General features: G+C 47.5%; 1 pseudogene; it reads right to left on the reverse strand.

Moving 5' to 3' along the window:
- Positions 1-8,735: 8,735 nt before the first annotated feature.
- Positions 8,736-9,346, reverse strand: LOC100412487 (proteasome subunit beta type-3 pseudogene; annotated as a pseudogene).
- Between the last annotated feature and the right edge of the window lie 12,963 nt (positions 9,347-22,309).

Genomic DNA, 22,309 nt, shown 5'->3' on the forward strand with positions numbered 1-22,309 from the left:
GCCACAGCTAGGTTGGCTTAATCCTGAGCAAGCCGGGTTCCTGACTTCGAGGGGGCTTAGAGAGTTCCCTCAGTGGGGAGGAAGAGGGCCCTGCAGCGCAAGACGGCCCTCCAGGAAAACCTCTTCCACAGACTGTGGCCTTGCTGGGCTGAGCCCCTGCCTGCCCCAGGCATCACTTCCAGCCTTTTCCAGCCTTTCCTTCACCTGCCCCTAGCCCGCTCCTCTTCCCCAGCTGGCTCCTGAAGAATATTCCTTGCCTCCGGTTTTGGGTCTTCTCTCTAGGTATCCTTTCAGTTCTTTCTCTCCTCTTCATCCTCCCTCCAGCTAAATCCCTCTCTCCCCTCAGGAATGTCTTTCCCTCACAATTGACACCAGACCCCTGAGTTGGCTCTGTACCTAACCCAGAGCATGCTCGGATGATAAAATGCCAAACCTCATCCCTTGGCCGCCGTCTCTTTTCCTGCCAACCCCAGCCACCACCAGCATCTGTGGCAGCTCCTGGGCTCCCACCTTGTCTGGCACCCAGGGCAACTTTCTGGTACCCTACAGTGGGAGGGTCGGGGAGGAGGAGCTGGGCTTCCAGGGGGAGAAAGGCTGAGCAGTTCTGATTCTCAGAGGCAGGGAGGGTAAAGGAAGGGGTGAATACAGTGCCAGGAGGAAGTGGGGGAGGGGGAAATGGTGTTTGCTTGTAGGTCAGAGGGGAACTGGAGTGTTGAAAAGCATGAAGGGGAGAATTATGGGTAATGGCGATTTCACCTACACAGTGGTTTCAAATTTCTTGGACGGGAAGAAACACATTTTACATCACAACTCGGCAAACTACACTATGTGTGTGTGCACCTGTGTACACACATACACCATACATCCTGAAAGCCAAGTTTCACATGAAGATACTTATGCTTACGACATTCGATACACTATTTCGATTCTACTCTTTTTTCCATGTGCTTATCTTTTGTGTATAAGTAGTCATGAAACATGTACACCACCATGCCTGTCAAAGTGGTTTTGTAGTTCACTAGTGATAAACCACAGGTTGAGAAACAAAAAATGTAGGCAGTTGAGACTGAATTTAGTATTGGCTTCTAACTCTATGAGGGTGATATTTATTTATAAATAATATTATTTATTTATTTATGTATAATGTATTATATAAATAAATAAATTTTATTTATATAATACATTATTCATACATAATATAAATACATAATTATAATGTATAATTATAATTATAAATACATAATACATAATATAAATACATTATAAATAAATTTATTTATACAAATAAATTTATGAATATTTATAAATAATTTATAAATTTATTTATAAATAATGATAGCAAATAGACATAGCTCTCAGTTTTACGTGCATGATTTTATTAGGTCTTAGAAATCTATCAGGTATTATTATTATTCCGATTTTACAAGTGAAGAAACAGACATGCCTGAGAGTTCATATAACTTTGCTCAAGATGGTAAGTGGCAGAACCAGGATTTAGGTCCAATATTCAGACATTCCTGCTGTTAAAGAAAAACATTATTCAATGATATTTGCTAAAGCAGAGTAAGAAAGACTCAGGACTATTTCTATATGTTTAGGGACCACTGCAATGAGGTCTCACAGCAGAGGAGGAGAGACTGTGCTCACCTGGGCACGTGGGGATTTGTAGCCAAGGAGCAGGGTGGAGGTCAGTGGACGGAAAATTACTGAGAGTAAACATTAGAGGTAAGGGGCATTCTGGCTAAACAGAGCTAACAGGATTCTTGCCGAAGACAGGCCAGGGTTATCAGACGGCACCTGGGGAATGGTAGAGGATGAGGATCCTGATCAGCTGTAAACAGTGTCCAGATATCAATGATCGGGGGGCTTCTTGCTAAATGGATTTAGCCAGGTTCTTTGCTAAAACTGGATTTTACAAGACAGTGCACAGGTGGCTAACACCTGTAATCCCAGCACTTTCGAAGGGCAGATCATGAGGTCGAGAGTTTGAGACCAGCCTGGCTGACATAGTGAAACTCTGTCTCTACTAAACACACAAAAAATTAGCTGAGCTGTGGTGGCGGGCACCTATAATCCCAGCTACTTGGGAGGCTGAGGCAGGAGACTCCCTTGAACCCGGAAGGTGGAGGTTGCAGTGAGCCAAGATCGCGCCACTGTACTCCAGTCCGGGCGACAGTGCAAGACTCCCTCTAAATAAAAAAGAAAGAAAAAAAAAAGAAAGGAAAAGAAATAAAGTGCACAGGTGGACCTCGGGGGAGATTCAGAAGCCTAACTGAAGTTTGGCCAAGGAAAGAATCTTTGTTACCGTACAAGGTGATCTGTACACATTCATCGAGTCACTCATTCAGAGCTTTGAGCTTGAGGCTCCAGAGTGGCAAATGACGGATTGCAGCTCCTGCCACTTGGAGAGCTGTCAGCAGTAAGAGGGGAACAGATCCGGAACACAGAACTACTAACATCACAGGACCTGAGGAGCCACAGAGCGGGAGCAGAGATCATTGAGGCTGCCCGTCACTTCACAGATGGGAAACTGAGGCCCCAGGACCCTCAGAGCTAGAGGCTGAGCCTGTTGTGAACGCAAGAGTCCTAAACAACTAAATCTGTTCTCTTCCCACCGAGGGCCTCTCTGTGGGGTTATGTGAAGCCAAGTGGGTAAACAGATATTTGTAGATGTCATCTGGAGATTCTTGTGGGCAACATCATGAGCTCCTGGAGACAGGTAAGCACATGCCCAGTTCTGCCCTGCTGCTCCCCAGCACCTGGCACCATGCCGGGCACTTGCTACCTTCTGCGACCATCACTTATGCTGCCCATTTTCTCCTGGTCATGTGCATGCTCATCATTGCTCTGCTAGACAATTCTTGCATTTGCCACTTACATCTTATATTTTAGTTAATTCTCGTTGCATTTGATATCTTCCCAACAGGCTAGCTCCACAAGTACCCTGAGAATGTGGAATGTGTCTGCTTTCTATACTACCATCTACTCAATTGTCATGGACCATGCCTATCTCATAAGCAGATGTTGAATAAATGAATGAATGAATGGACATTGGGGAACCATATCCTGAGCTTCCCAACTGAAGCACTTCTCCTGGATTCCTAGTGGGGAGCACTGTACATAGAAGCTGCTCCACACACGTGTTCTTGTCTGCGTCCTTGGCAGCAAACAGTAACTACTTATCCATGGATCAGGGTAGGGAGAGCACGAACCTCAGGGAGAACACCACTGAACCTGTGGCTTCGTTTCAGCCTGCAGAGAAAATGCAACTGCGGCTGCCCAGCCAGGCAGGTCCAGCTTTCCTGGGTCATCTAAAATGACTGCATGCTTGCTCTTCAATCCTTTCCTTGCACCTGCATTTCTGAGGTGCCTTTGCCTTCTGGCTTCCAGGTAGCCATGGCTGATTGGAGGAACTGGTAGATCATTGGAGGACCTCCAGGAGGAAGGGAGAAGCCGGCCATTCCCCCTCCTCCATTTCCTCCACTTCCTGCTTTGTTGGACAGCAGCTGTGTCTCCTCTGTGGCACCAGCTCCCTTGGAGGCAGCCCCCACCATCATTCTAGTGCCTGCTAGATGTACAATGGCTGGATTTTAAAAATAAAATGCAGGCCACCAGTTAAATGTGAATTGCAGATAAACTGTATTTTTTGGGGGTGGGGGAGATGGAGTCTCACTCTGTTGCCCAGGCCAGAGTGCAGTGAAACGATCTCGGCTCACTGCAACTTCTGTCTCCTGGGTTCAAGCGATTCTCCCTCAGCCTCCCTAGTAGCTGGGACAAGAGGCATGTGCCACCACACTCAGCTAAGTTTTTTGTATTTTTAATAGAGACGGGGTTTCACCATGTTGGGCAGGCTGGTCTCGAACTCCTGACCTCAGGCGATCTGCCCACCTCAGCCTCTGAAAGTGCTAGCATTACAGGCATGAGCCACTGTGCCTGGCCCAACTGGATACGTTTTAATATTACATTTTTGATTATGATAAAGTACACATAACATAAATTTTACCATTTAACTTTTTTTTTTTTAGACGGAGTTTCGCTATTGTTACCCAGACTGGAGTGCAATGGCATGATCTCGGCTCACTGCAACCTTCGCCTCCTGGGTTCAAGCAATTCTCCTGCCTCAGCCTCCCGAGTAGTTGGGACTACAGGCGTGCGCCACCATGCCCAGCTAATTTTTGTATTTTTAGTAAAGATGGGGTTTCACCTTGTTGACCAGGATGGTCTTGATATCTTGACCTCGTGTTCCACCCACCTCGGCCTCCCAAAGTGCTGGGATTATAGGCGTGAGCCACCGCGCCCGGCCCATTTTTAAAGTATACAATTCTGTGGCATTTAATGCATTCTATGTTGATTTCCAAAATACAGGCTGGGCACGGTGGCTCATGCCTTAATCTCAGCACTTTGGGAGGCCAAGGTGGGTGGATTACCTGAGGTTGGGAGTTTGAGACCTGCCTGACCAACATGGAGAAACCCCCGTCTCTACTAAAAATACAAAGAAAATTAGCCGGGCGTGGTGGCACATGCCTGTAATCCCAGCTACTCAGAAGGCTGAGGCAGGAGAATCACTTGAACTCGGGAGGCAGAGGTTGGGGTGAGCCGAGATTGCCCCATTGCACTCCATCTTGGGCAACAAGAGCGAAGCTCCGTCTCACAACACTCTCACTCTCTCTCTCTCTCTCTCTCACACACACACACATACACGAAAAAGAAAAAAAAACATTAGCAGTTATTTATTTATTTGAAATTCAGGTTTAACCGGTGTCCGTGTCCTTATTTTATACGGTGACCGTTGCTCCTGGGCTCTGAAAAAGCACCTTTTGTCATTCCTGCAGTACGAGAAGTTTTTTCTAGCATCTCTGTAACCAATTCCCTTCATTAAAGTCTCTGAGTAAGATTTAGAGAACTGCCTCCCTCCTGCTTCCCTGGCTGGCCCCTGACTGTACAGACAATGAGAAATATCCACTCTCCAACCGCCAAGAGCTCAGATATCACAATAAGGTCCCGAGGGAGCTCCCATCTCACCCAGCCCCTTCTCCATCATCAATCCCCTTCCTCAGCAGCCTCTCAATCCTCCCCTGTTCCAGAAAGCAGGCCAGGGGTCTCTGTAATTCTACACCCCCACCCCCTGCCTGGGGTGATTGATTCCATATGTCTGTCTGCTGGGCCCCTCGCCCGCGCCCGGCCCCCTCCCCCGCCTTCCGCCCACCTGCCTCCCTTTCTCACAGCTCCGGCTCTCTCGCCTCGCCGAGCCCTTCCTGTGGCACGTCTGACACGTCCCCAGCGTCTGCGGGCTCTCCTGCTCCCTCCCTGCCCCCTTTCAGACAAGACAAAGGAAAGAAAAGGGTGGCTCTGGTTGCATTCACTACTTTTATTAATGAATGCGAGCACAGAAACAGCTGGCCCTGCAAACAGCCCTGCTGAACGGGGCTGTTGTACAAGGAGGCGGAATCCCAGCATTTTGGTTTTGAAAGGGATTGAAGAGTGAATTAATCTCATTTCTGCACGATACGGGGTGCCTCTCCCCAAATCACAAAAACCAGAAACACAGCGCTAGAGTCATGAACCCGTGGAGGTGAATAGTTCAGCCGCGGGAATACAGACAAGTGGTTCCCAGGAGCACTTTATATCCTGAGAGCCTGAGCGTGTAGGGAGATGGGTTCGCACGGCGCTGCCACGGTGCATGTGGCCTGTGCTGCTGGGGTGCTGTGCGTTGCCGCACCACAACGTGGTAACACAGAGACAGAGAACGCTCAGAAACTTCGGGAACAATCTGACGTTGCTGCACCTTCCAATGCCTAATCGTTTTGCTAGTAATTCATTTTATGATTGTATTTTACGAAAATGTCAGTGTGATGAACTAGGGTGCAAAAACGGGGTCTTTGCCAGAGGTGATTTGAAAAGCACTGTTTCGCAGCAACACGCAGGAACTGGGTCCGACTTTGGAAAGAGGATACATGTCTGGAGGCAAGTAACTTAACCTCTGTGGATCTGAGTTTCTCCTCTGTAATACTGGGACGATCTTGACTCCGACCTCATGGGATTGTTGCAAGAATTCTACAAGTTCAGGACATAAGCACCGAGGGGCATCAGGCATATAGTGGGAGAGGAGGGGGTGCGATTATTTGTAGATACTTCTTGACTTGAATTGGTCAAACCACCAAGATCACTGTCCATTGACACTCTTTCTGGGAATCTCTGAGGCTGTAGCTTCTATTCTCACTCTTTGTTGGCTGTTACAATAATTACTTATCTTAAAGTTCACTTCTTTCCATGGTGACATTTTCATCCTGTCCTCTATCTTGAATCACGGGACCTACAAGATGAAACCTGGGATCTCTGCATTGGACCTGAGCACTGGGTCCACCCTGGGGCCAGGTTGGAGCTGATGAGGGAAGCCAAGGGCAGCTATGGGGGTCTGAAGAGAAGGTATTAAGCCATGGGAGGGAAGGGTCACAAAGCCAGAGTCACAAAATAGGCACTAAAATGGGGACTCCACAGGGCAGCCGAGGGCGGACCATGAGAGATAAATGTGGGGCAGTGGGGTGTCATTGTATTACTGCTAAAGGAGTCCCAATCCAGACCTCAGGAGAGGGTTCTTGGATCTCATGCAAGAAAGAATCCAGGGTGAATCCAGAGAGTAAAATGAAAGCAAATTTATTAGAGAAGTAAAGAAATGAAAGACTGGTTGCTCTATAGACAGAGCAGCCCCAAGGGCTGCTGGTCGGCTATTTTTATGATTCTTTCTTGATCATGGGCTAAACAAGGAGTGGATTGTTCATGAGTTTTCTGGGAAAGCAGGGCAATTTCTGGAACTGAGGATTCCTCCCTGTTTTAGACAAAATAGGGTAACCTCTGGTCATTACCATTGGCATTTATAAACTGTCATGGTGCTGGTGAGAGGGTCTTTGTGTATGCTAATGCATCATAATTAGCATGTAATGAGCAGTAAGAGCAAGAAGTCACTTTCCTTGCCATCTTGGATTTGGTGGGATTTGGCTGGCTTCTTTACTGCATTGTTTTATTAGTGGGGTCTTTATGACCTGTATTTTGTGATACCAGTCCTGTTGACCTCCTATCTCATCCTGTGACTAAGAATTTCTAACCTCCTGGGAATGCAGCCTAGTAGGTCTCAGCCTTATTTTACGCAGCCGCTATTCAAGATGGAGTCACTCTGGTTTGAACACCTCTGACAATTGCAGCAAGTTGTCGGCTCATTGACAAGCATTCCTTCTTTTTTATTGTTTTATGTTTGTTTATTTATTTATTTTCTTGAGATGGAGCCTTGCTCTGCTGCCCAGGCTGAAGCCCAGTGGCAAGATCTTGGCTCACTGCAACCTCTGCCTCCCGGGTTCAAACAATTCCCCTGCCTCAGCTCCCCAAGTAGCTGGGACTACAGGCGTGTACCACGATGTCCTGCCAATTTTTGTATTTTTAGCAGAGATGCAGTTTTGCCATGTTGGCCAGGCTGGTTTTGAACTCCTGACCTTAGGTGATCCGCCTGCCTCAGCCTCCCAAAGTGCTGGGAATCCAGGAGTGAGCCACCCCAACGGCCTACAGCATCCTTTAAAGTGTAGGACGTGTGCTTTCCTGATATGCTTCTAGAATGCTGAAGATGTTCTCTGATGTCTGATAACCACTATTCACACCTTAACACATCTCCCTCACTCTAGGAGGGAATGTTCTTGCAGACCCTACCATGTGATGGACAGGAGACACCACCACATTTGGTAGGCAGATGTGGTCGTGGTTACACTGGTGCGCCCTGCCTGTGTCTTCCTTTCCTTCATATACTTCTACTGCTAAAAGAAGGTCTATGCCAGAAGACTCAGTACCAATCCTATATCCACGTCTAGCTTATCAGCATGCTGGGTGTACTTTGTACTATGGTTTTCTTTTCTTTTTTGAATTTTGAATTACTTGCCAACACTTTCAAAATGAGAGAATTCATGCAAAATCTGGAGAACAAATTTTGCTTTGAAATGAGCCCCTTTGGCTACCTTGGACCTTCATTCCTGCCAGGCCACAATCGGCTGGAGCTGAGCAGCCGCTCACTTTTTCAGATGGCATATGGACTCTCCGCTCGGCACGGTTCCCACCACTCCTGATGGTCAAGAAGCATCTACATATGAATCATCACAGCTCTCTGCTTATCTAACTGATTTATGTTCCCTTTCTGGTACATGTAGACATCTGAATTTGCAAACCCTTGTCTATACTTTGGATTCTTAAGAAGTCCCTAGGGCTGGACACAGTGGCTCACTCCTGTGATCTCAGCACTTCGGGAGGCTGAGGCAGGCGGATCACCTGAGGTCAGGAGTTCAAGACCAACCTGACCAACATGGTGAAACCCTGTCTCTACTAAAAAGAAGAAAATTAGCTGGGTGTTGTTGTGAGTGCCTATAATCCCTCCTACTCGGGAGGCTGAGACAGGAAAATCACTTGAACCCAGGAGGCAGAGGTTGCAGTGAGCCAAGATCACGCCATTGCAGTCTAGCCTGATTGACAGGAGTGAAACTCTGTCTCAAAAAAAAAAAAGTCCCTCATACAATTCTTCTCTTAACTAGCTGTTGGGACATACTGTTTTTCATTTCCATCCTCTACTCTATCTCCTACTTTATTCCTCTGTCCCAGTCTCGGCTCAGCTGGTATTAGCATCTGTTCAGTATTTTTTTCTTTTTTTGAAATGAAAAGGCTATTTTATTTAAAAAAAAAAAAAAAGTGGGCTCTGGGAGCAGTTAGTCCATTTGGGCCTTCAGTGTCCTGGTGGTGATTTTGTCCTCGGTGATGTGGACAATGACTCCCATGCCTGACACTGCATCCCAGTCCACAGCATTGAGCATGGCATGGGAGATGGTTTCAAACAGGTGTTCTGGATCCATATTGGGCTCCCAGAGGGACTCACAAATTCTATACATTTGTTTGGCATAGGTGCCACTGACCACAAAATCAGCAGTCACCATGGGGCAGCCAATGAGGTCTAGAGGCAACTGAAGGGCTTCCAGGTCTTTGGGTCCAACCCAGCAATGACTGGCTCAGTGTAGGAGGGGCCAAGACGTTTCTCATACAAGAGATTGGCCACCAGGCTCATGAGGGTACAAGATTTGATCTACTGATCTTCCTTCAGCGAATACAGGTTCAGGTAGAACTTGAGGCACTGGGCAACTGTCTGGACATCAGTAGCGAGCCCAGCCAGACCGATGTACGGCCGATCACCAGTGGGAAAGATCTGGAAGCCTGTGGTCACCATCCGGGCCTGGATCCCAAAGTGCCTGTCTGCAGCAATGGCCACACAGTCCTTCCCCTACATGGCCATGATGGCTCCTCCATTACAGGACATAATAGACATGACTGTGGTATACAAGGACCCCTCCATTGCTGGAGTAATCCCAGTAAACTGGGTCTAGCCTTCACGCCTACCCATTATTTCTGACAGTTGGACTCTACAGAGAGGGTACTGGGATTCCAGCCTTTTCTCAGCCTGCATCCCCTACCTACTTGGATGAATATTAAAATTTAGAGCAACAGAGAAAAGTTATCCGGAATGTCTGGCAGGCGGGAGAAGTTGAGTAATGGAAAGTGTTGTTATTGTTTGTGCCATGCTCTAGTTCTTCCAAGGGCTGACTCCTACCCCTTTCCTGAACATCTGTCCTCTGAAGTCTCCTCTACAGCTCCAGATCGTGCTCTCGTCACTTCTCCATGGTCGTGGCCACCGCCGGTTGGCTTCCCTGACACTCCTTGGTCCCCTTCAAATCCTTTCTGCCAGCATGGTGATCTCCCGGAAATACAGTTTTGTCCATGTTACTCTTCTGCGTAAAACCTCCAATGCTTCTCTATTGTTTCAACATGAGAGAGTTTGAGATTCCCAGTAGGACTTAAGGTTGCTCTGTGACCCACCCCATCCCTACTGCTCCAGCTCCATTTCCTGCCATTGCCAGTCCTACCCTGGACTTTCTGGAAACACCAACTACTAGTGTCTGCCACAGCACCCCGAGCTCTGTTTGCCTCCACACCCTTGGCTGTGTCATTCTGATGGCCTGGAAAGCCCTTCCCAGCCCATGCAATGTTTCTCTCTAAACCCAGTTCCTGAGTCTCTACGACTTCCCATGCTGTGTAGTGCCCTGCCACACTGCCCTGCGTGTCCTTAGCACTGCCCATGTCCTCTAATCCTGCATGGCCTGCCTGCTTTGTTGGGGCGTCAGATTTTTGAAGACAAGAACTGCATCAATCTAGCTCACTTTTATATCCTCACAACTCAGCCTACAGTTGGAACTTAATCAAAATAAATCACGTCTCCAATTAGAAAGCAACTTTCCTGGTCCAGTACTACACCTTTCGAATAAAGAGATGAGTAGGTGATATTGAACAGAGCCCTCAGGCATGCAACTCCAAGCTTTGTGAAGCTGGAGGGCTTCTGCTCACTGTTTTCCTAGGGATAGGCTTGGCTAGAAACTCATTTTGCCCCATCAATTCTCCAGCATTTCACACTGAAGTGGCTTCTTTTTTTCTTTCTTTCTTTTTTTTTTTTTGGAGATGGAGTTTCACTCTTGTCGCCTGGGCTGGAGTGCAATGGTACAGTCTCAGCTCACTGCAACTTCTGCCTCCTGGGTTCAAGTAATTCTCCTGCCTCAGCCTCCTGAGTAGCTGGGATTACAGATATGCACCACCACACCCAGCTAATTTTTGTGTTATTAGTAGAGACGGATGTTTCACCATGTTGGCCAGGCTGGTCTCGAACTCCTGACCTCAGGTAATCCACCCGCCTCGGCCTCCCAAAGTGCTGGGATTACAGGTGTGAGCCACTGCACCTGGCCTGGCATCTTATTTTTCATCACAGGTGCAGTAACCACATGACCTGGACTGTCTGAGGTCAACCATTCTGTCTTTGTCCCTGTTATATGCACCTGCATTGTGAGACCACAGTCCTGATTGGATCCCTCATCCTTTTGATTTTTTGGAAAAGGGAGATTTGCATAGATCAGATGAGAAGAATATGGGCAGCATGGGGTGGAGAGAATGGTGGTGTGTCAGGCATTTATTCTGCACACTGTGTTGTCCCAGGCCCTGGTGAGGTTCTAGACACTCGGTGGGGAGTGCAGCAGACTCGTTCCTTGTGTGCAGGGAGCTTACAGTCCAGTACAGAAGACACACGTTCGTCAGAAACTTGCACAAATAAATGTGAAACTGTAACTACAAAAAGTGCGACCGATCCATGGAGTTGGTAGGGAGAGTTTGATGCAGGAAGGACAGGCCTTCATGAGAAGACAGTTGAAGGAAGAGTTGGATAGTAAAAGGTGAGGGACTGGAGGAGCTCATGGTGAAGGAATTGGGCATGAAATGAGGCTTGCCAGGGGCAGAGACCCTATGCAGGACCTTGAAGGCAGGTCTGAGGTGTGGGGGCTTTATCCTAAGAGCCATGGGAAGCCATTGAGGGTTTTTAGCAGGAGTATGAGCTGATCACATTCATGTTTGGAAAAGAATCTTCTCTGGCTACTCTGTGGAGAGTGGATTGGGGCAAAGTCTTGCTTTCTCAATAGGAAGGCAGTGAGCAGAAACCTCTTACAGTGTCTGCCAGTCATGTCTGCTGCTCCCCTCCTCCTGTAAGCTACACCAGAGCATGGGGAATTGTCTGTGGTTCACTGATGTATCCCAAGCAACTAAAATTGTGTCTGGCTTGTAGCAATTGCTTCAAAAATGCATGCATGCCTCGGAAATTCCCAAGAGCCTCGGGGCAAGTTTATGTCAATCTCAGATCCCTGATTGACTAAGTAAGGCATCAGTCATCTTGATTCGTTTGACCAACTTGTATTGGAACGTAGCATGTACTCAAGTGGAGGATACAAAGGATCCCACTGCCCCAAAGGGAAGAGAGCCAGCAATCAAGGGCGTGGCAAGTGCAGGCTAACAGCAAGGGCTCAGCTGTCCACCGTGCTGAGTTCATCAGAAAAGGATTTGTTGGACGTTCCTTGGTCAAGGTCAGGAAAATCTCACTCAGTATATGTATTAGTTTGTTTTCACACCGCTGATAAAGACAGACCTGAGACTGGGAAGAAAAAGAGATTTAATTGCACTTAATTTCCACATGGCTGGGGAGGCCTCAGAGTCACGGGGGAAGGCGAAATGTACTTCTAACATGGCAGCAGCAAGAGAAAATGAGGAAGAAGCAAAAGCAGAACCCCCCGATAAACACATCAGATCTCATGAGTCTTATTCACTATCACGGGAATAGCACAAGAAAGCTCAGGCACCATGATTCAATTACCTTCCCCCTGGTTTCCTTCCACAACACGTGGGAATTCTGGAAGATACAACTGGAGTTGAGATTTGAATGGAGACACAGCCCATTCGGTATCTGCTTTTGGGAAGCTGCATGACCTTGGCAAGTGGCTTTAACTTCTCAGAGTATCACTTTCTTCACCTGAAAAGCGGGGATGATAAGAGTTGCTTTGCAGTGGTTTTATGAAGATTAAATGAAATAAATTAAAGGAGATCACTTTTAGAAATCACTTTGCTAAAAGGCTGGCACATAGTGGACCCCCCAGCCATGCCACTTCCTTCTTCTTCCTCCTAATTCCTATTCCTCCTACATTTCCTCTCGTTGTTGCTATTATTATTAGCTAGCCATCTTGCCTGTGTTTCTCCAGAGAACCATTACCCATGGTTGAAAAAAATCCACTCTTGGCTGGGCGCGGTGGCTCACGCCTGTAATCCCAGCACTTTGGGAGGCCAAGGCGGGCGGATCATGAGGTCAGAAGTTCGAGACCAGCCTGACCAACATGGTGAAACCCCGTCTTTACTAAAAATACAAAAAATTAGCTGGGTGTGATGGCGCACACCTGTAATGCCAGCTACTTAGGAGGCTAAGGCAGGAGAATCACTTGAACCCAGAAGATTCACTTGAACCCAGAAGATGGAGGTTGCAGTGAGCCGAGATCGTGCCACTGCACTTCAGTCTGGGCAACAGAGCAAAACTCTGTCTCAAAAAAAAAAAAAAAAAAATGCACCCTTACTTCTACTGTCTTAGAGGTATACAGAGTTGCCCACATGAGAAGTAGCTCTATTGCGTTTGTTGACTGCACACCCCCCTCACTTTTGGTTCGGAGCTCACAGTTGAGACCATGTTTGTCGCCTCTGTCCTCCATGGATTAATATGTGCAGCCTGTCTCTCCTAATCAGATGTCACTCTGGTCTCTCATGGTAGCCCATGAGTAGTCACTATCTCCAGAGAATGACCACCCATCCAACCCTTGGGGTTCCCTCCAATAGGCCACTTCAAAGGGAATTTTGCCCACTCCTCATAGCCTATATTTTAAGTCAAATCGTTTGAAATGAGCCTCCAAACTAGGGTGGGAACTCTCCGTAGGCATTTTTATGTGAAGTAGAAACAGAAAATCTTATTTTTATAGAAAGACCCTTCTGGGATCTCACTATCATCTAGTAGAGAAGGCTGGGGCAGCCCTGAGGTTTGTGTTACAGGAAAGGCTTGGGAGGGAAAGATGTCCAGGCCAGCTTCCTGGGGAGGTCACATAAATTCCTGCTTGGCGTTCAGAGTGGGCTGACAGCACACCTTCAGGAGACAGGAGCAAACTGACTCCGGCTCCTCTTCCATATTCTTCCAAAGCAGCTTTGGTGAGTATCAGGTCCAAATGCTGTTGAAATGCATGCCCACTCACCTCACAGTGTAGCCCAAAAGGAACCAGAACCCAATAGGATAGGGGCAGAGTTATAAACAACTGCACATCACTCTGTGCTTATCTCTGCAAATATTGACTCTGGAGAACCAAACAAGTGGCAAAAAGAAAACAAAAAAACAAACAAAAAAAAACCAATAATATTTTCCTCCAGAGAGAATATCTTGTTCCAGACAGCCAGGGCCAAGTCGGATGGGCAGGCAGCAACAGATGGCACACTGCAAGGTGAAGAGGTGAAGGTCTCCACGCAAGGGTGCGGTTCTGACGCAGTGGGGCTCCTTGGAACTGTTATGCCCATGGAAGGAGAGACCAGACCCAGGGTGCCACCAGTGGTCTTAAAGAACACAGGGGATCCCATATTGTGGATCAGTTTTCAAAGTCAAGAGATTGCTCCAAGAGGCAAATGTCCTCAGCAAAGACCCGACTCCAGGTTTGGGAAACATTGAACAGAATCCCTTCTTTGGGTCAGATGTCCTGCCAGAGACCTCTGTGAATGATTCCACAAATCCTTAAATATCCTGTGAGCTAGGTGTTCTTACCCCATTTTGCAGATGCAATAACTGAGGCTCCTAACAGTTTGATGACTTGCAAAATAGCTCAGATTGTAGGTTATCTGGCAGAGCTGGGATGGGGACACCCCGGTAAGCACCTCTAAAGTGTGCTGTGCTTGTTCTGGTTGTTTCAAGCTCTGAGTTCTTTTGTGTTACAACTCAAATGCCCCTTACATTTGTGAAAGTCCAGAGAGCAGGATTCTGGCCAAAGAGCAGGAACTGAGGTCATTGACTGGCTAAGCCTCGGGGTTGTTGACTATTCTGTAAAGACGTAGATAGAAATAATTATTGATTCTGCATTCTGGCTCTTGGGCAGAGGCATAATTTTGAAAGTATTGGCGAGATGCCCGATGCTGCACCCTAGCCATGCAGTGTGTGTGTGTGTGTGTTGTGCAATTGTGGTAGAGGTTTCATTGTGACCCTCTAAACCCTCCCTTCTACCCAACCCCCAGACAATGATACCTTAGAGCAAGAGCAAACTTGTCCAACCTGCAGCCCAGGATGGTTTTGAATGCAGTCCAACATAAATTCTTAAACTTTCTTGAAACTATGAAATTTGTTTGTAATTTTTTTTTTAGCTCACCAGCTCTCATTAGTGTTAGCGTCTTTTATATGTGGCCGAAGACAATTCTTCTTCTTACAATGTGGCCCAGGGAAGCCAAAAGATTGAACAGCCCTTGCCTTAGAGTCCCTTAGCCACTGGTTATCTTTACATTACAGCAGAGTCACCTCGGACTCTAAAGGAAAGGGCTGGGTCATAGAAGGAGGCATTCAGCGGGGATCAGGAGGTGGTGGAGGGTAAAGATAAGAACAATAGAGGAAAAAGAGTCATAGAACACAGAGAAAGAGAGAGAGGGGAGGAGACCAACCCCAGGATAAGCTACAATGTGACAGGGAGAAACAGCAATGTAAGAGATAGAAATAGTTGCACTGTGACAAGTTGCCGAGAGGAGAGAGAGAAACACTTTACAGAAAGTGAGCAAGCGAAGTTTCAGTGGAGGCGGCGGTGGGAAAGATTTCAAGTGGGAAGTCGGTGCACATGGAGAGCTGTGGATGAGAGCAGGTGATGGACGGCCGTAGAGAGGACTCGGAGAGACAGCGGGTGCTGGGCACTGTGGGACACCCCAGAGACGAGGCGCTGCTGCTACCCGTAGCCCAGAGGACCTGCCAACCACCAGCAGCCTCCAGAAAAGCCATTTCTAGCAGGCACCTGTTGTCTATGGCTGAAACCCAAGGGGAATGTGGATTTCAGATGTGGGAGAAAGAGAAAGGATGCCACAAACACACAACTGAGGAGACAGAGTTCTGATTTCTAACACCACCTCCAGGAAGTCCTCCCAGCCCACAGTTTAGGCTGCAGAACTTCAGAGTTTCCCATGATTCATCTAGAGTCTCATCGTCCCTTTGCATTGCCTTCCTGGCTATGTAGAATTATAATTGGGTTTATGATTCTCTATAGGCCTTTTTTATTTGTGTTTTTCCTGTGGGTGTGTATTGTTTCTTTTAATAGTCTGTACATTTCTCTACTATTTCTATCTCCTTTGCAGTATCTGGTGCAGGGCTTCTGTTCTTTTGGGCATGTATAACACTCCTTCCCCTTTAGCAATTTATTCTTTTACAAAATTCCCAGCTTATTACATCTTATGCCACTTTTCTGGCCATGTCCTTTGTTAAAAATCCTCTTTCTACTTGATAGTTCTTTCTACTGTCCATTGCCCTCCATGAGGTTACTCATTATCTCATGAATGCAGAGCAGAAGTTATTATTCCTATTTAATAAGTAAAGAGACTGAGTCTCAGAGGCATGTTTATTGCTTAACTTGGCTGAAAGATTAAAATATTTTCTACATTGTGTAGCAATATACAACATACAAGCTGATTTTAGGTGGTATTAGAAGGAATATCTTTTATTTAAGTTATGTATTTTGTCTTTAAGTGTAAAAGGAAAATAATATATTAAAGCTGTGTTTTGGGGCATATTATTCCTTGCAGTGTTTTTATTTCAATAAAATAAGTGTTACCTGGTGCAGTGGTTCATGTCTATAATCCCAGCACTTTGGGAGTCCGAGGCAGGCAGATCACTTGAGGTCAGAAGTTCGAGGCCAGCCAGGTCAACCCGGTGAAGCCCTCTCTCTACTAAAAATACAAAAAAGTAGTCAGGTGTGGTGGGATGCGCCTGTAATCCCAGCTGACCAGGAGGCTGAGACAGGAGAATCACTTGAACCCTGGAGGCAGAGGTTGCAGTGAGCCAAGATCACGCCACTGTACTACAGCCTGGGTGACAGAGCAAGACTTTGTCTCTCTCTAAATAAATAAATAAATGAGTTGAGTTAAACATAAATATTAAAGAAATAATAATCGAAGTGGTTCAAAGATATGGCACAGAGTAGGAAGAAGTTCTTGAATGGCTGATGTTTGGGAAGTACTGCTTGGTGTCAGCTCTAAACACAATGGTGCTGAATTAGTTGTGTTTTCCTGCCTGGCCACAGTCAAGATGAAAAGGCAGGAATGCCCAGTATAATGGCTGTTGCTTTGGGAGTTAGCAGATCATCCAATGGCCCTGAGAGATGAGCTTCTTTTCCTCAGGCTGCAAATCTTCCACCTACGCAGAAGAGAATGGCAGAGGCAACTCACTTGGAGGCATAGCCGGAGAATGGAGTCAACTCTCCACCATAAGCAAAGCCAGGCAGGAGGGTCGTGGGGAAATGGGTGAGGGACGGGGCACAGGAATCAGAGAATACCAGTCTCCGCCCTCACGGAGCTGTCAATGTCATAATGGAGACGGAGATAGGGCACAAAAAGAAACACAAAGCCACCTAAACTCGGATCTTAGGACAGCTTTGAGAGAGGCTCCATGCCTGGTGTTAGGGGCCAGGAACGGGCTAGATGAAGTTTCCCTCAGCTTCAGGAAGGTGGTCTGCAAAGACTAACCAAGAATCATTTTTGAAGACAGCCTTCCTCCCACAAAGAACCTTTCTAATCCTCAAAGTGCCCTGTAAACAGTCTCCAAATTGAGGGTTCTACTTTTCCCCTAGGGAGTGATTCTTTGCTACCTCCACCCCCTGGTGGCTCAGTTTCCAAACTGGATTATTTCATCCCTTCCCCCACCCCCCTCTTTCTTGGTAGAGCAGTAACAATCACCACCCGGCTTCTGATTAGGACAGAGAGGTGCGGTTTAATCACAGAGCGACAGAGAAACAAGGCCTGCCTGTGGAATTGCAGCGTGTAGTCTACACAACCTTCTCCCAGGCCGGAAAGAGTTGGGGAGGTGGACGGGTGCAGTTCAGACTCATTTCTCACCCAGCAGCAATTTCATCAGAAACCAAATGTGCCCACAGCAACGTCTTGCTTTCCATGACATGACTCTGCTGAGGAAGATTTCCTGGATAGGGGAGTTAGGGCGATGAGTGTCTGCTGCATTGAGGGAAGGGAGTGAGGAGACCAGGGAGGGGAGAGGGCTGTGTATGAAGCTGGGCACACAGGGTCTGTGGCCTGCATCGCAGCACGCCTCTGCGTGTGTGTGTGTGTGTGTGTGTGTGTGTGTGTCTATGGGGCAGGCTAGTGCCTGTGGGGAATAAAGGCATTCCCATTGCCAGGCCCTTGGAAATGCTGGGTGGGTTGCTTCTCATCCTTTATTTATTTAGCTTTGCCTGCTTCTCAGAGGCCTCGGGAGAGTGGGGGTGGTGGTAACGTGGAGATGAGATAATTGTGGCGGCCTGGACAAGTTTGCTCAGAAAATATTGTGTGGCTGAGACCACTGAGCTAGTGAGAGAGAGAGAGAGAAAGTCACCAAGTACAATAATGCTAAACATAAACATGAAGGCCAGGTGCAGTGGCTCATCCCTGTAATCCCGGCACTTTGGGAGGCCCAGGGGGCTGTTTGAGACCAGCATGGCCAACATGGTGAAACCCCATCTCTACTAAAAGTACAAAAATTAGCCAGGCATGGTGGCATGGGCTTGTAATCCCAGCGACTAGGGGGACTGAGGCAGGAGAACCGCTTGAACATGGGAGGCAGAGGTTGCAGTGAGCCGAGATCATGCCACTGCACTCCAGTCTGGGCTACATATTGAGACTCTCTCTCTCTCTCTCTATATATATAAAAGTAAACATGAAGACTCCAAAACAAGGATCTGTTAGTGCCGAGAGGAGCTGAAGCTGGCATGTATGCCATCTTTCTCCAAGTTACATGCTAGGGAGTGGGGTGAGCAGGGATTTGCTTGGAGGGGAGGGGGGTGCAGCAGACAGATTTAGGATTCAGAAGTCTGCTGCGCTTCAGGAGCTCCCCCACTGGAATAAGATGGGCGGTTGTTTGCCAGGCCTGAAAGGTTTATTTAACGATTCCAGATAGAATATCGCCAAACAGATGTAGTTCTTGTTCCTCGAAAGAAAAGCTGCAGCAGGAAGCAGGGGGCGGGCCGTCCAATGGAGGGAACAGCGCTGCTCACATTGTCCGCAGATGCCGCCCTCTGCTTGAAACCTTTTCCAGGCCCGTTCTCACAGCATCTGCCTTGCTTCCCTCTGCCGCCTGTCCCTCTTCCTTTCTCCAAGAAGTCTCAGAGTGCACGTCTGAGTCTTGTCCTGACTGAACAGAGAGGGGCTGCCAGGCCCTGGCCAGGGCTGGGTTGAGATTCTCCTCTGGGGACACTGGGGACTAGGATCACCTCACCCTGTGATCCTGGAGGGAGTGGGGACCCTCATAAAGTACTCGACGTTGGTGAGCTGGCCTTTCTCACAGGCATTCTATGGCTTCCTTGGGATCACGTGGACGGCTGCTATAATGGGGTAGGTTGGATGCAGGCTGGGAAGTGACACTTCAGGCCCTACATGATCTCTTGGGCACAGAAGTCTGAAAATCTGCTCTCTAAAATTGAGGAAGCCCTTTACTCAGGGTGGACGAGCTTGGAGGCCAGACTTGGCCTGTAAGGCAATTCTGGCCTCCATCTGTTCTTGTAAATAAACTTTCATTGGAACACAGCCTGTTCATTTGTTTAAATATTGCCCTTGGCTGCTTTTGTGATATAATAGAAGAGCTGAGTCCCTGAAACCCCATGAGGCCAGTAAAGCTTAAAATACTTACCACACGGCCCTATACAGCAAAAGTTTGCCAACTTCTTCTTCTTCTTTTTTTTTTTTTTTTTTGAGACGGAGTTTCGCTCTTGTTACCCAGGCTGGGGTGCAATGGCGCGATCTCGGCTCACCGCAACCTCCGCCTCCTGGGTTCAGGCAATTCTCCTGCCTCAGCCTCCTGAGTAGCTGGGATTACAGGCACGCGCCACCATGCCCAGCTAATTTTTTATTTTTATTTTTAGTAGAGACGGGGTTTCACCATGTTGACCAGGATGGTCTCAATCTCTTGACCTCGTGATCCACCCGCCTCGGCCTCCCAAAGTGCTGGGATTACAGGCTTGAGCCACCGAGTCCGGCCTTTTTTTTTTTTTTTTTTTTTTTTAGACAGATTCTCAATCTATTGCCTAGGCTGGAGTGCAGTGGCACGAGCTTGGCTCACTGCAACCTCCAGGTTCAAGTGATTCTTCTGCCCCAGCCTCTTGTGTAGCTGGGATTATAGGTGCGCACCACCACACCCAGCTAATTTTTGTATTTTTAGTTGAGACGGGGTTTCACCATGTTGGTCAGGCTGCTCTTGAACTCCTGACCTTGTGATCCTCCTGTCTCGGTCTCCCAAAGTGCTAGGATTACAGGCATGAGCCGCCACACCTGGCCAGGTTTGCCAACTTCTAAACTAGAAAATTCTGGCCGAGGGATGCTTTGCTCAACACTCCTTTCCGTCAGATGCAAAGGGCCCCCATCCTGAGCCATTAAGGATTTCCAGAACTCCTTCACTGCAACAACCTTTCAAAAGGGGAGGGAAAAAACTTCCATTTATTTATAATTTGTTTACCGGGTAGTGCCTCTACCCAAGGCTTGGAGCTCTGTCTATAGTGCTCTTTTTAAAACTGTGAGACCCATAAGCTGGGCAGGACCCCTGGTAGAGGTTTGACTCATTTATACAAATCAGCCTGCCTCTGGAGAGTCGGGAACTTCCCAGGGAATGACCAGCAGTCGGAGGAGACGAGGGCTGGTGGAGCTGCCCCTCAACTCCTTGGAGCAAGGCCTGGCTTCTATGCAGATGCCCCTCCCATTAGTGAGGAAGTGAGGATGCTGTGCCAATTACACGTTCCAAAGATGGCCTCCACAATATCTCTGTTCCACTCATTATTTCTCCACCCTGTTGAACATGGGCTGGCCTTCTGTGTGTCCAGTAGGATGGGGGGGAAGTGGTGCTGTGGGACTTCTCAACGCCAAAAAGACTTGCAACTTCTATCTTATCTCTAGGAACTCTCACTCTCTCGACACGCCCTCTTGAAACCCAGCCGCTATGCTCTGATGCGCCGAAGCCACAGGAGAAGCCAGATGCAGGTGCTGTGGTTGACTGGCCGGCTCAACTCGCAGCCAGCAGCCGGCACCCGCTATGCCTAGGGGAGTGTGCAGCCCTCTTGGGTGTCAGCTGAGCTGGGCTTTCAGATAATGACTCCAGTCCCAGACACCGTCTGCTATAACCACATGAAAGAGCTCACATGAGAACTACCCAGCTGAATCTAGTCAACCCACAGAACCACAAGAGGTAAGATAAATGACTGCTTCAAGACTTAAACTTTGGGATGGCTTGTTACACAGTGAGAGATCATGAGAACAAGGCGATGGCAGTGTGGGCTGTGACGGGGATAGGGGATGAGGGTGGCCATCTTGTTAGTCCCAGGTGGGGTTCCATTGCTTTGGTCTGGAAAGCTTCCTCTAGAAGTAGAAATTTGGACTTTTCCCTTCTGTGCCTTGGTATCTCCTTTTTAGAGGAGAATAACCACCAACTCCCTACTACAAATTATAAATCAAGAAGGAATTTTTTTGGAGCCTACAACATGCCAGGTGCTGAGCTCACAGGATTCTTACAACTACCCTTTGAGATAGACATTATTGCCCGCATTAAAGATAAGGAAACAGAGGCTCAGAAAAGTCAGATGACTCACTCAAACTCATCCAAGAAGCAAGTGGCAATGTCAGGATGTAAACTGGGATCTATTGTTGCATGTTTGAGTATTAACTGAAACTGACAATTTCTATTGCTACTGGGAAAAACACCCTACAAAAGAAACATGATAGATAATACTTACATAGTACTTAAATGTTTTAGGCATTGTTTTTAAATCTTAAGTACCTAAAATATTGTTATTTATATGCTCAAAACAGCCCTATGAAGTAGGTATTATCAGTGTCTCCATTTTATAGATGAGGAAACTGATACACATGGAGGTTAAGAAACTTGGCTAGGTGGGCCAGGTGCGGTGGCTCATGCCTGTAATCCCAGTAATTTGGGAGGCCAAGGTGGGCAGATCATCTGAGGTCAGGCGTTCAAAACCAGCCTGGCCAATGTGCTGAAACCCCTCTACTAAAAATACAAAAGTTCAAGACCAGCCTGGCCAACATGGTAAAACATCCTCTACTAAAAATACAGAAATTAGCCAGGCGTGGTGGCGCATGCCTGTAGTCCCAGCTACTTAGGAGGCTGAGGGAAGAGAATCACTTGAACCCGCATGGTTGAGGTTGCAGTGAGCCAAGATTGTGCCACTGCACTCCAGCCTGGGTGACAGAGCAGGAATCCATCTCAAAAAAGAAGGAAAAAAAAAGAAAAGAAAGAAACTTGCCCAAATTGACACAGTTATTAAATGGTTGCGTTAGTCAGGGTAGACTAGGCTGTATTACAGTAACAACCCTCTTAAATCTTAATGGCTTGAAACAACAGAGGTTTAATTCACACTCATTAGCTATTCAAGACAGGAGGCTCTATTCTCTAATCCATACAGTTGCTCAGGATCCAGGCTGGTTGTAGCCTCACCATTTAGAACATGAAGAAGACAGAAACTGAGGAGTCATGTGGGGTTTGTTCCATTGCCTCAGGCCAGGAGTGACCTTCACTTCATCTCACTCACAGCTCACCACCCACTACTAGTCACTTGCGACTCAGTGCGAGTTAAGCTTCTGGGTGTGAGGGAAGGAAAAGAGAATGGATGAAGGT

This window comes from Callithrix jacchus, chromosome 6, assembly GCF_049354715.1.
Source record: "Callithrix jacchus isolate 240 chromosome 6, calJac240_pri, whole genome shotgun sequence".
Lineage (NCBI taxonomy): Eukaryota > Metazoa > Chordata > Mammalia > Primates > Cebidae > Callithrix > Callithrix jacchus.